General features: G+C 36.7%; 1 pseudogene; it reads left to right on the forward strand.

Annotated features, from left to right (window-relative positions):
* LOC18780742 lies at positions 3,654-10,265 on the forward strand (annotated as a pseudogene).

An 11,540-nucleotide genomic window follows, 5' to 3' on the forward strand; every position in this document is an offset into this window, starting at 1 on the left:
CTATTAGTTTATCACAAAAAATTAGAAGGAAATGCATTGCATGATGGATTTAACTGATTTAAGTTGATTATACAGTAAGCGGGCAAACACTGTGAGTGTAAAAAATATGTAGTAATTAATGAAAAAAGATTAAACACACCATAATCATTTATATATAATGATTTACTACAATATTTTACACTTTATACATTGCATGGTAAGATACATGAGTGACTTAGTACCACATAGAGTTCCTATGAGGTTCAAATTTTTCACTAACTTCATCATCTCTACGTGTAGAGTAAGTGTATTGTGAAGAGTAGTCATCAAATGATAAATCCCCAAAATAGTTTTGCATGTAATTGTTAACATGTCACCCATATAAATATAAATATTTGAGCATATTATCACAAAAACATAAGTGATATGGTGGTTAAGGTGTAAAATGGGAGGGGTTCATTGTGCTTTTTCCTCCCATTTTTCCCTTCTTTTTTTTTTTTCCCTTTACATCGATATTTTCGATATTTTAGTGATATTACACCGATATTTTGACAAAATATTGCTGAAATGTGAGTGAAATTATCGACATCGATATTTTCCGATATTATCGTCGATATTGTCGATATTTATACGATATGTACATGGATATGTTCCGAAATATGCGTGATTGAAAAAAAACCGAAATATCCTCGATATTTCGTCGATCTTATCGATATTTCAGACTATGGTTGTGGGTTGTTGAGATGGCGAATGTGAGTGAAAATTGTTTGTGGGTCGTTGAGAAGGTGAATGGAAGTAAAGTTTAGAAGAGAGGGGAAGACAACTTAAAAGTAGCAGAGGGATTCTCATGAAGGAGAGGGAAGCTCTCACGGAGGAGAGGGACTCTCGCTGAGGAGAGGGAGGCTCTCACGGAGGAGAATGAGTACAAGTAAGAAGAGATTTATTGAATGAGCTTACATTGTTTTCTATCTATCTCTCAGAAAATCAGGGATGTCTCCTTCACTTTAATAAATTTGTGAACTGTTTATACCATATCTGACCAAACAACTAGAAGCAAATCTAAGCAAGGCAAAGAGTCCCACATTGGAATATTACAAGATGTGTAGACTCCCCCTCACCTATAAAAGGAGACCACTCTCCACTTAAGAAGGGATCTCTGGGCTGGACTTTATCTTTAGTCATGGGCTTCTCCCTTATTCCCTTTATATTTGGGTTCAACCCCATGTACAAATGTAAACACATGCATTATTATAGTGAGAATATACTTCCCCGTGGACGTAGCCCATTCATTAAGGGCGAACCACGTATATCTTGTCTTCTGTATATTTATCGCTTGCCCAAATCCTCACACACTTGGTGAAAGTCCTCACCTTCACCCATCATCCATCACACATCATCACTAAGTTGGGCTCAAAAGTACCGAACCATTTTTGAGCGTCAACATGAACAAGAAAAAGTATTATATTGGAAAAGTCATGTGGCGCATGCTAGAATTTTCGCCTCATGGATTTTTTGGCATAGATTCAAGTCTTGCATAGATTTTTTTTATTCTTTCCAAGTGGCATATGATCAGATGGTTGCCACTTTGCTAAGTTCCCACTTTTCCAAGTGGACTAATTCTTTGACAAGTGACATCCACATTGAATATTATTATTATTACCATTGAGCCATTTAATTTAGAGTTTGAAATATCTAGCTGGAATTCTACTCATCTTTAGGGACAGGTTCAGGAATTTTTCTATGGCTCTTAGAGCAACTCCAGCGGCAAGTCCAGCCAGAGGCTGGGAGGAGGAAAAAAAAAAACTCAGTTCCAGTGAGGAGCCCAAGCTCGGGTTGGGAGTGGGACCCATGAAGTTGGGCTGGCCCTCAGGCCAGTTCAGCCCGAGCTCAAACCCGAGGGCTGAGCTGATGTCATTGCTGACGCCAGGCTGGCGTCAGCCCACTCATTTTATTTTTTTTTCTATTGCCATGTGGCGTCGTCTGGGCTCTCCGATTGGATTTTTTCCTCTAATCCAAATGCAGCCAATTTTTTTGCAATAAAATACTAAAAAAAAATCGGAAATTTTTTTAAAAAATACCCAAAAATGAATTTTTGTCTATAAATACCAGTCAATTTTTTTAAAAATTTATCTGAAATTTGAAATTGAAAATTTTATCTGATTATGAGATATGAATAGTATTGACACATAGGAACCTGAAAATCTTATCCGAAAATATTATCAAAATTAATTATTGAGGTAAAAAAATTTGTGGAAAAAAAAAGAAAAAGAATAGTAATTGCCCTTTGCCATAGCAACGGGTGGAAACACAAAATACTATTTGTAAGGACAACCACTATTCACATGAGAAAAAACAAACCAAAAAAGCTGGCAACCAACATGGGCCATATAAAAAAGACAAAAAGTATACATATATATATTATTTATTTCTCTTTTGAGTTGATTTAATGTATACGAATAGTAGGCTAGTTTTTTATTATTTATTAATTTCTCTTTTGGGTTGATGTTTATGTATATGAAAACTTAAAGTAAGAATGTAATTAACTGAAAAAACAAATATAAATTAAAAGAAAATTACAATAAACAGAAAATTTTAAATCAAACTCTAAATTAAACTGCTCAATAATAATAAGAATAAAAAAAATGAAAAACAAAAAGCTGGACTTTTTTCGTCTCCAGCACACCTTCTTCCTCCATCAAATTTACCTATCCTCATCAAAACCAAAGAAGAGATATAGATATACTCCAGCACTCCCTTCTTCCTCATCAAATTAACCTATCCCTTCAAAACCAGAGAAGAGATATAGATATACTAGAGAAGATATCAAATTCAAGAAAAACAACAAAATTACAAGAAGAGAAGAACCCAATCAAAACCAGAGGATTTTGATTTTGATTTTGAATTTTGGTGTTTTGAGGGTTTTTCAAGAATCAATAATCATCATCTTCGATCATAAGTGAGCAGTGACCATCAGATCTAGAGTATTTGGAGAGCGCCAACGAGTGGGGGGATGTGAGTGGAAGCAGCATGGCGGAGATGGCGACAGCGGCAACGTTGATGGGTAAGGCAGAGATGTCGGTGTAGTGGGACATAGAGAACTTCCAGATCCCCAAGGTCTTTGACACCTATGCCATCTCCCAGAACATTAGTTCTGCACTCGTTAAGATGAAGAAGAAGGGAGTGCTAGAGACGAAGAGTCCATGGATGCTAGGGTTTTTTATTTTTTATTTCAATTTTTATTTTTTGTTTTTAATAATTATTTACAAAAAAAGAAATAAAAATAAAATTCACATGACAATTTCATTAATTAACATGACATGACCATATCAATTATCACATAAGATGGTCAGTTAATGTGTCTAAATAAAATATTCAATGTGGATGTCACTTGTCAAAGCATTTAGTCCACTGCACGCGGAAAGTAGAAAAGTGACAGCCATATCTGATCACGCAACTTGGAAAGGCCAAAAGAAGTAATAATATATACAAAACCTCTGAAGTCAGTCAACGTAGGCTTAATGCTGAGGTTGTCAATATCTAACTGGAAATATTGCACGTACATCAACATCCATCAATAATTCTTTCTCATCAGAGTAGACGCATGGATAGAACTTTATATTAAACATGTGGTCAATAATTCATCGATGCAGATACTTCTGATTGTTGAAAATGGATTGTTCTCTACTCTCTGTGTTAGAACAAGTACTTTAGGAACCATTGGCAATTCAAATTTTGTGCCGTCGAGGAGCCAGCGCTTGTGTACAATAACATGATCGATTCGAGGAGGATCTTGAAGCAACCATGGCATCTTTCAGTGTCCGTTGCCTTCTTTTCCAGCCTATGCTTCTGGTTTCAGGTGTCCATGGCAGAAAAGACCGATCCATCTGAAGGTAAACTAGCCATGCTTTCCAAAGTTGTACATATTTCTAAGCATATTTTGAATACAGAGTATATATATGTTGTTTTTTTCTTCCTCCTTGTGATTTCTGGACAGTCTAGTAACATAAGTACGTAATGTGATGTGTACACAACGATTGAATTGAGAGTGCAGTGAGGGCGTTGAACTCAATATTCGAGCAATGGGACACGAAACCCAGGGCGGGGCTGTGGAATATCAGTGGAGATCCATGCAGTGGATCTGCCCTTAATGGAACCGAGTTTGAAAAGCCAGAGAATAATCCAGCCATCACTTGTGACTGTACTTATGACAAAAATGCTACCTGCCACATCTCCAAACTGTAAGTTATTACCCTCCTCTCTCTCTCTCTCTCTCTCTCTCTCTCTCCCCTTTAGTCTTGTGTTGTTGACTGTAGCAACTCCATTAATTATGTGTTAGAAAACTAAGCAGATCATGCCTGACATATCAATTGTAATATTAAGTGCCTAACTGCTCAATCTTTTTTCTTTCCAGGAGAGTTTTTTCTCTGAACAAACAAGGGGTGTTTCCAGAAGAATTTGTGGCTTTAAGATATCTGACCTTTTTGTATGAAGTTTTTCCAACCCCTTCTCTGTTGTTTGGTTTATCACAGTTTTACATTTACATATAGAAGACACTGGTTTCTTACCGTTCAAAATTGTCACAAATATTTTTTTATACTTGGAGATTAATCACTGGTCATTTCATTTTGTTTCAATTCTTGTAGGAATATTGATCAGAATTATTTCACCGGTCCCCTACCAGCATTCATCGGCAATATGTCTGCGTTGACGATATTGTAAGTAGTGAGGGAGCATTTATTTAAGTTTTGGTAGAAATTTTTTATCTGTCAAATACTTTGATGAGTCTCATTCCCTTGTACAATTTCTATAATTGGCTCTGGTTCTATTTTCCTTTATCTGTTTTGTAAGCTTTAAGGAACTACTTACTAATTATAATCTTTGAGGTAAGACTAGCTGCTTGGTGATTGGCTTTCCTTTTTGTTTTTGGTCCTGATATATAAGTTGGAATGATATTTCTTGTTGGTTTATTTCTTCTTCGAGGACGTGAAACATAGATCTCCCAAGTGAGTATTACACCATACGGTAAAAGAAGCACATAGTACTATACAGAAAGTTATTCTGTTTTTATCCTGAATTACACCATACAGTAATATCTTTAATTGATATATTTCCATTCAGGTCAATTGCCCAAAATTCATTCTCTGGACCCATCCCCAAGGAGCTTGGAAATCTTAAGGAGCTAACTATGCTGTAAGCAATGAAACATAAGAAAACACAATTAAAGTTTGGGACATGTTAAATATAGAACCCCCTATCATTTAAATCTATACCTCTTCAACATGACTTGTTGCAGGTCCTTTGGATCAAATAATTTCTCTGGAACACTCCCTCCAGAACTTGGTAACTTAGTCAAGCTCGAGGAATTGTGAGTGCTTCATTGAACTCATCGAATATGAATCACATGTTGCAATGTGTTTTTAATTTTTCACTGAGGAACGGTTTGTTCGTCATTATTGATGAGCAAGGAATGCATTTATCCTATGAAATTGGTAGTAATCAGTTTTTGATTTTCGCAGGTACATAGAAAGCTGTGGACTCAGTGGTGAAATTCCTTCAACATTTGCTAAGCTCATCAACATGCGAATCCTGTAAGAATGGCCCTTAAGTGGTGTTTTAAGTTTTTTGTTTATTCAGTACTTTGAGATTGCTATTCTGGGATGAGCTTACTATGAGTCAACTTTTTGAATTTTAGCCATGCATCAGACATTGCTTTCTCAGGAAAGATACCTGCTTTCATTGGGAATTGGACAAAACTAACTGATTTGTAAGTATGGAAAACTTTTAACCTTCTGCAGTTTATGAAAGCAGACCTGCATGGCTGAGAGATGGGTCTCTTATTCACAAGCATCTCAAATGTCTTTGTAGGAGATTTCAAGGGAACTCTTTTGAAGGCCCAATACCAACCAATTTTTCTCAACTGACTTCATTGAACGATCTGTAAGGGCAAATGCTTCATACGTTTCTCTCTCTCTCTCTCTCTCTCTCTCTCTCTCTCTCTCTCTCTCTCTCTCTCTCTCTCTCTCTCTCTCTCTCACTACACTAGCATCACTTATGTTTGTGTATGATAATGCAGGCGAATCAGTGATATATCTAATGTGAGCTCCTCTCTTGATTTTATAAGAAATTTGAAGAACTTGAAGGTTTTGTAAGTTAACATTCTCATCCCTCCAAATAATCGTGATATAACTTCTTTTTTCCTTTAAAATTTGCAATCTTACTCATTTACTGTGCACTAAATTTTTTGGTGGTGGAACAGAATTCTACGGAATGCATTAATCAATGGTAGCATTCTTCTGATATTGGAGAATATCAAAATTTAACAATAATGTACGTTCCAGCGGATATATAAGTTCAAATCCCAAAAATACCAATTAATTTTCTTTCATTCTAATTGCTTTCTAACCTTATCATTCATGTTGCAGGAATCTGGGTTTCAACAATTTAACAGGCCAACTCCCAAGTTCTTTGTTCAACATGAGTTCTCTTACATACTTGTAATAAGCCCTGCCTTCTTTATTACATTTTTCTGTACTCATGCCATTGGATTTCCTTCTCAGAAACTTAGTCATTCATCTGACCTTTTTCTTGTTTTTTTAATTCTTTTCTGGGTGCCTCCTATAATTGATATGGCCAGATTTCTTGGAAACAATAGTCTGTCTGGACCTCTTCCAAGCCAAAGGCTCGATCGACTACATACTATGTAAGTCCTCATGTCATAAAAGTATGCTATATGTACTGGCAATCAAACCAGTACTCTGTGTGTGTGCGCATTCTAGCAGTCTTTTTCTAACTTAAATTCCTTTGAACTTTCATGCATTTATGTGCCTTCTCATTCTGTATTAATTGTTATCTGCAGAGATTTGTCTTACAACTATTTGTCAGGAAGCTTTCCCGCATGGGTAACCCCATTATTGCAACTGTATGTCTCCTTTTTATCGTTCACCTTCATTTTTATGGTCCAAATCACCTTTATTGTGAATATATAATACCGCATGAATGAAATTCAATAAATTAGAAGGGATGGATTTGAAGAACTGATGTGTTTAGAACTTGAACATGAAATTTTCATCTTCATATGTTGATTGATTAATGATTTTATGCAGGAACTTAGTGGTCAACAACTTCACAATTGACAGTTCAAACACGACGTGAGTTGAATCAAAATACCTTTTTTTTAGACGGATAGTTCAAACATAAAGTGATTGTTATTACACTTTTGCAGTTGAATGGATTCTTCCACTACAGTTTATTATTATAAATAATAATTGTTCTCTGTGTTTACAGTCTTCCTGGATTGCATTGCCTCCAGAGGAATTTTCAATGCAATCGAAATACCCCACTATGTAATCTTCTTCTATATTTCACTAGCATTTATTTCTTTAATGCAAGATCATGTTACAGCAATAGGCATTGCTTATCTCATTATGTATACATATTGTAGGAATGTCTTGATATATCTAGTAAGCATATCTTGTTCTATTACATTGAATTGTACAGATACAAACTTCTCAATCAAGTGTGGAGGACGACAAATGAGAGGAAATGATGGCATATTGTATGAGGTTGAAGACTCAGCTCTTGGGCCAGCAACATTTTATGTAACCACCGATAAGAAATGGGCTGTTAGCAATGTGGGTTTGGTTTATGATAGACCGGATCAATCATTTGTGAAAACCACCGATAAGCAAGTCTCCGGTACAGATGTGACCCCAAAGCTTTTCGAGACTTCAAGACAGTCCCCAGGTTCACTGAGATACTATGGCCTGGGTCTTCATAATGGACCTTACACTGTAACATTGCAATTTGCAGAAACGGTTTTTGTTAGCCGCACTAATCAAACTTGGCAAAGTCTAGGAAGGCGTGTATTTGATATCTATATTCAAGTAAGGCTGCTAATAAACTATTTGAAGGCAACCTCATTAGACAGAATTATTTAACTATCTCTTCATTTGCTTCCTAGGGGAACCTCATAAGAAAGGACTTCGACATATCGAAGGAGGCAGGTGGGGTTAACAGAGCAGTTAAGAGACCCTTCAAGGTTAATGTGACAGAGAATTACCTAGATATTCATCTGTTCTGGGCTGGTAAGGGAACATGTTGCATACCTGAACAAGGTGATTATGGCCCGCTAATATCGGCTGTCCATGCTACATCAGGTATATTATATAATGTCAAGTTATGAAGATTTCCTATGAATGGTTTAAATGTATTTATGTGCTGTCAATTGATTGACACACTGAACAATTATTTTGTTTCATTGCTCAGATTTTACACCAACTACTCCGGGAAAGAAGAGAAGGACTGGGTTGATAGTTGGTATTGCAGTCCCTGTCGGAGTAGTGATCTTGCTATTATTATTTGCAGTTATATATATGCGGAGAAAAACATCAGAAAAAGATGACGATGAAGGTAAAAGAGCAATGAGCATATTATTAAGGGTTAATTCTGAATGGGGTTCTAGGTTCTTTCTACTGTTGATAAGCATATTTGAGAGAATAATTCTGATGTGTTGTTTCGAAATTTAAGCCTATGTCATACTCTCTTTTGAATATGCAGATCTTCTAGGATTAGGTCCCCGACTAAATACTTTCAGTTTTGCTGAGTTGAGAGCTGCAACAGAAGATTTTAATCCTTCAAATAAGCTAGGAGAGGGAGGATATGGACCTGTTTATAAGGTGAGATCTATTTTACATCAATATCTGCTACTTTAAAGTAATGATTTTGACTTCTTACAAAAACAAATTGAGAGAGAAGCAAAACAGATTCTTTTCACTTCCCTTTCATGTCACTGAATTGTATTTCTGTTTATAGGGTACACTATCTGATGGGAGGGTAGTGGCTATGAAGCAACTTTCAGTAGCATCTCACCAAGGGAAGAGTCAATTTGTAACCGAGATTGCTACGATATCTGCAGTCCAACATCGCAATCTAGTGAAATTGTATGGATGCTGCACTGAAGGAACCCAGCGCATTTTGGTTTATGAGTATCTTGAAAACAAGAGCCTTGATCAGGCACTTTTTGGTAGGTTTTATAGAAACAGAATACTCTGCAGTTTCAAGGACTCTAAAAGTTCATCCAAGTTTTTTACGCAAACAATTTGTATAACTTTCTCTGCTGAGGAGGTGAAGTTTAAAAAAACCAAAATAGTAATATTCGAATCATATGAAATTAAAAACTCTCTGCAGTTTAAAGTACTCTAGGTTACATCCAATTTCTTTTTATTTTTCTCTTCTACTTTTTATATTAGTGTTAACATGCACTGGTTTCTTCTCCATGTAATGTTTCAGGAAGAAATGACTTGCACCTTGACTGGCCTACCCGCTTCAATATATTGTTGGGAACAGCAAGAGGACTTGCTTACCTTCACGAGGAGTCAAGGCCCAGGATTGTACATCGAGATGTCAAAGCCAGTAATATTTTGCTCGATGCAGAACTCTCCCCAAAAATATCAGATTTTGGATTGGCAAAGCTTTATGATGACGAAAAAACCCACATTAGCACCCGGGTTGCAGGGACAATGTAAGCCTCCGTTTAAGTTATACATTGTTAATCGTGATTCGTGACAAGGGTTTAATCCAAGAAACATTTTTAGTAACCATTTCATGATCTTGTAGAGGTTATTTGGCGCCGGAGTATGCAATGCGTGGACATCTGACAGAAAAGGCTGATGTTTTCGGTTTCGGGGTTGTTGCTTTGGAGATCATCAGCGGGAGACCAAATTCTGACAACAACTTGGATCCTGAGAGGATTTATCTTCTTGAATGGGTAGGGAAACTTAGCCTAGCTACTTTTATTTTAGCATTGCTGTGAAAACTTCTTTATTTTTTTCCTTTTTGACCATGCCATGATGTTTGTTTTCAGGCATGGACTTTACATGAAAACGACCAGAGTCTGGGGCTGGTGGATCCGAGATTGACAGAGTTTGATGAAAATGACGCAACTAGATTGATAAAAGCAGCTCTCCTCTGCACTCAGGCTTCACCAATGATGAGACCATCGATGTCACGTGTGGTGGCAATCCTTTCTGGAGATATTGAAGCAAGCACTGTTATGTCAAAGCCAAGTTATTTGACAGATTGGGATTTCAAAGATGTAACCACATGTAGCTTTTTGGTGGATGATGATACCTCATCAACTGAGAGCGTTGTTGTCCACAAGTAGCATTAGATGAACTGATGCTTGGATGCTTGGATGCTTGGATGAAATGCTTAAAGGCTTTTATAATACAAAAAATCTAACGTTAACTTACGTAGAGCAGTGGAATTTCGGACCAAAAAACAACCTAGACCAGTGAAATGGGGCTAGCTTTCCAATATTTGCTCTTGGGTCAGAGTTCCAAACTTCAATGCCATATTTTTCTTTTTATAGTATATTTTGTTTCTTGGGTAATTACTGTAGACGTCCTTGAATTATGGCCCCATTTGCAATTGGGTTCGTGAACTAAATTTTGAGGCAACGAAATCCTTTAATTAAACAATAAGTTGCAATTAGGTCCTGCCGTAACAGAATCCGTTGAGATTGACCATGTGAGTGTCACGTGCTCTTGTTGTTCAGGGTATCTTCGACTTTTCGTCTTTTTGAACGAAACAAATCCAATTTAGTGCTGAAGAAAGGGGAAAGCACGTGAACTATCCTTTCTGAGGCGGCCATTGGAGTTGCATACGATAAGCTATCCCTTCAGAGGCAGCCATTGGAGTTAAATTTGTTGTAGCAGTGATTGAGTGAGTGAGAAATTTTCTGTGTAAGCTTCGAAATTTGGGGTTGATCAGGGGTACAATTAAAGGTTAGGGTTTCATTTTGGGGATAGTTGGGTTTTTTGCCCTTTTGGTTGATAGTGATGGAAGAGTTTGACTTCCGTTGGGGTGGTGTTCCTCCTAAATACAGTAAGTGATTCTGCTTGTTTGAATAGGTATCAGTTGGTTTTGTTTTCATTTGTGTGGTCCATAGCTTTTAAAGATTCCTTACATGCTTTACTTTATACTGTCCTTGACTGCAACACTTAAGGTTTTTTTTTTATCCTTTCTTGTCTTCTATCTATGCCTCACACCAAATGGACTGAAGTTATTCCATAGCAATTAAAAAACTGAACGAACTGTGTACTGTATATTTTGGTTTTGGTGCAGAACATTGAATTAAAACATGGTTTTGTCTGATTTTATGATTCCAAAACAGGTGTGTGTGTTTTAGCATTGTTTTGACCCTTGTTTACTGTGCAGATAACCATGAAAACTGTAGTTTAGAACTTCACTATGTGGGTGTGTTGGAAAGTGGGGAGTATAAAAATGAAAAAGTTTGTTACTTGGATAATGTTGTAGAGGATTTTCTGTCATTGGTGGACTTAAGAAAGGTAGGGAAAGGGCTTGGTTACAATGTAGACATTTCCAACCCCAAACCAAATCTGGAAATATGGTATAGGAAGGGTGGAACCCATGGTGTAGGTGGGCTTGAACTTATCAGCTCTGATGCTAAACTAGTTGACATGCTGGGCCAAATGCCATGTAATAAGATTGTTGTGTTGTACTATACTAAAGTGGGCAATTCTAATATAGGTGGAGTCAAT

The sequence above is a fragment of the Prunus persica genome, chromosome G4 (assembly GCF_000346465.2).
Source record: "Prunus persica cultivar Lovell chromosome G4, Prunus_persica_NCBIv2, whole genome shotgun sequence".
Classification (NCBI taxonomy): Eukaryota; Viridiplantae; Streptophyta; class Magnoliopsida; order Rosales; family Rosaceae; genus Prunus; species Prunus persica.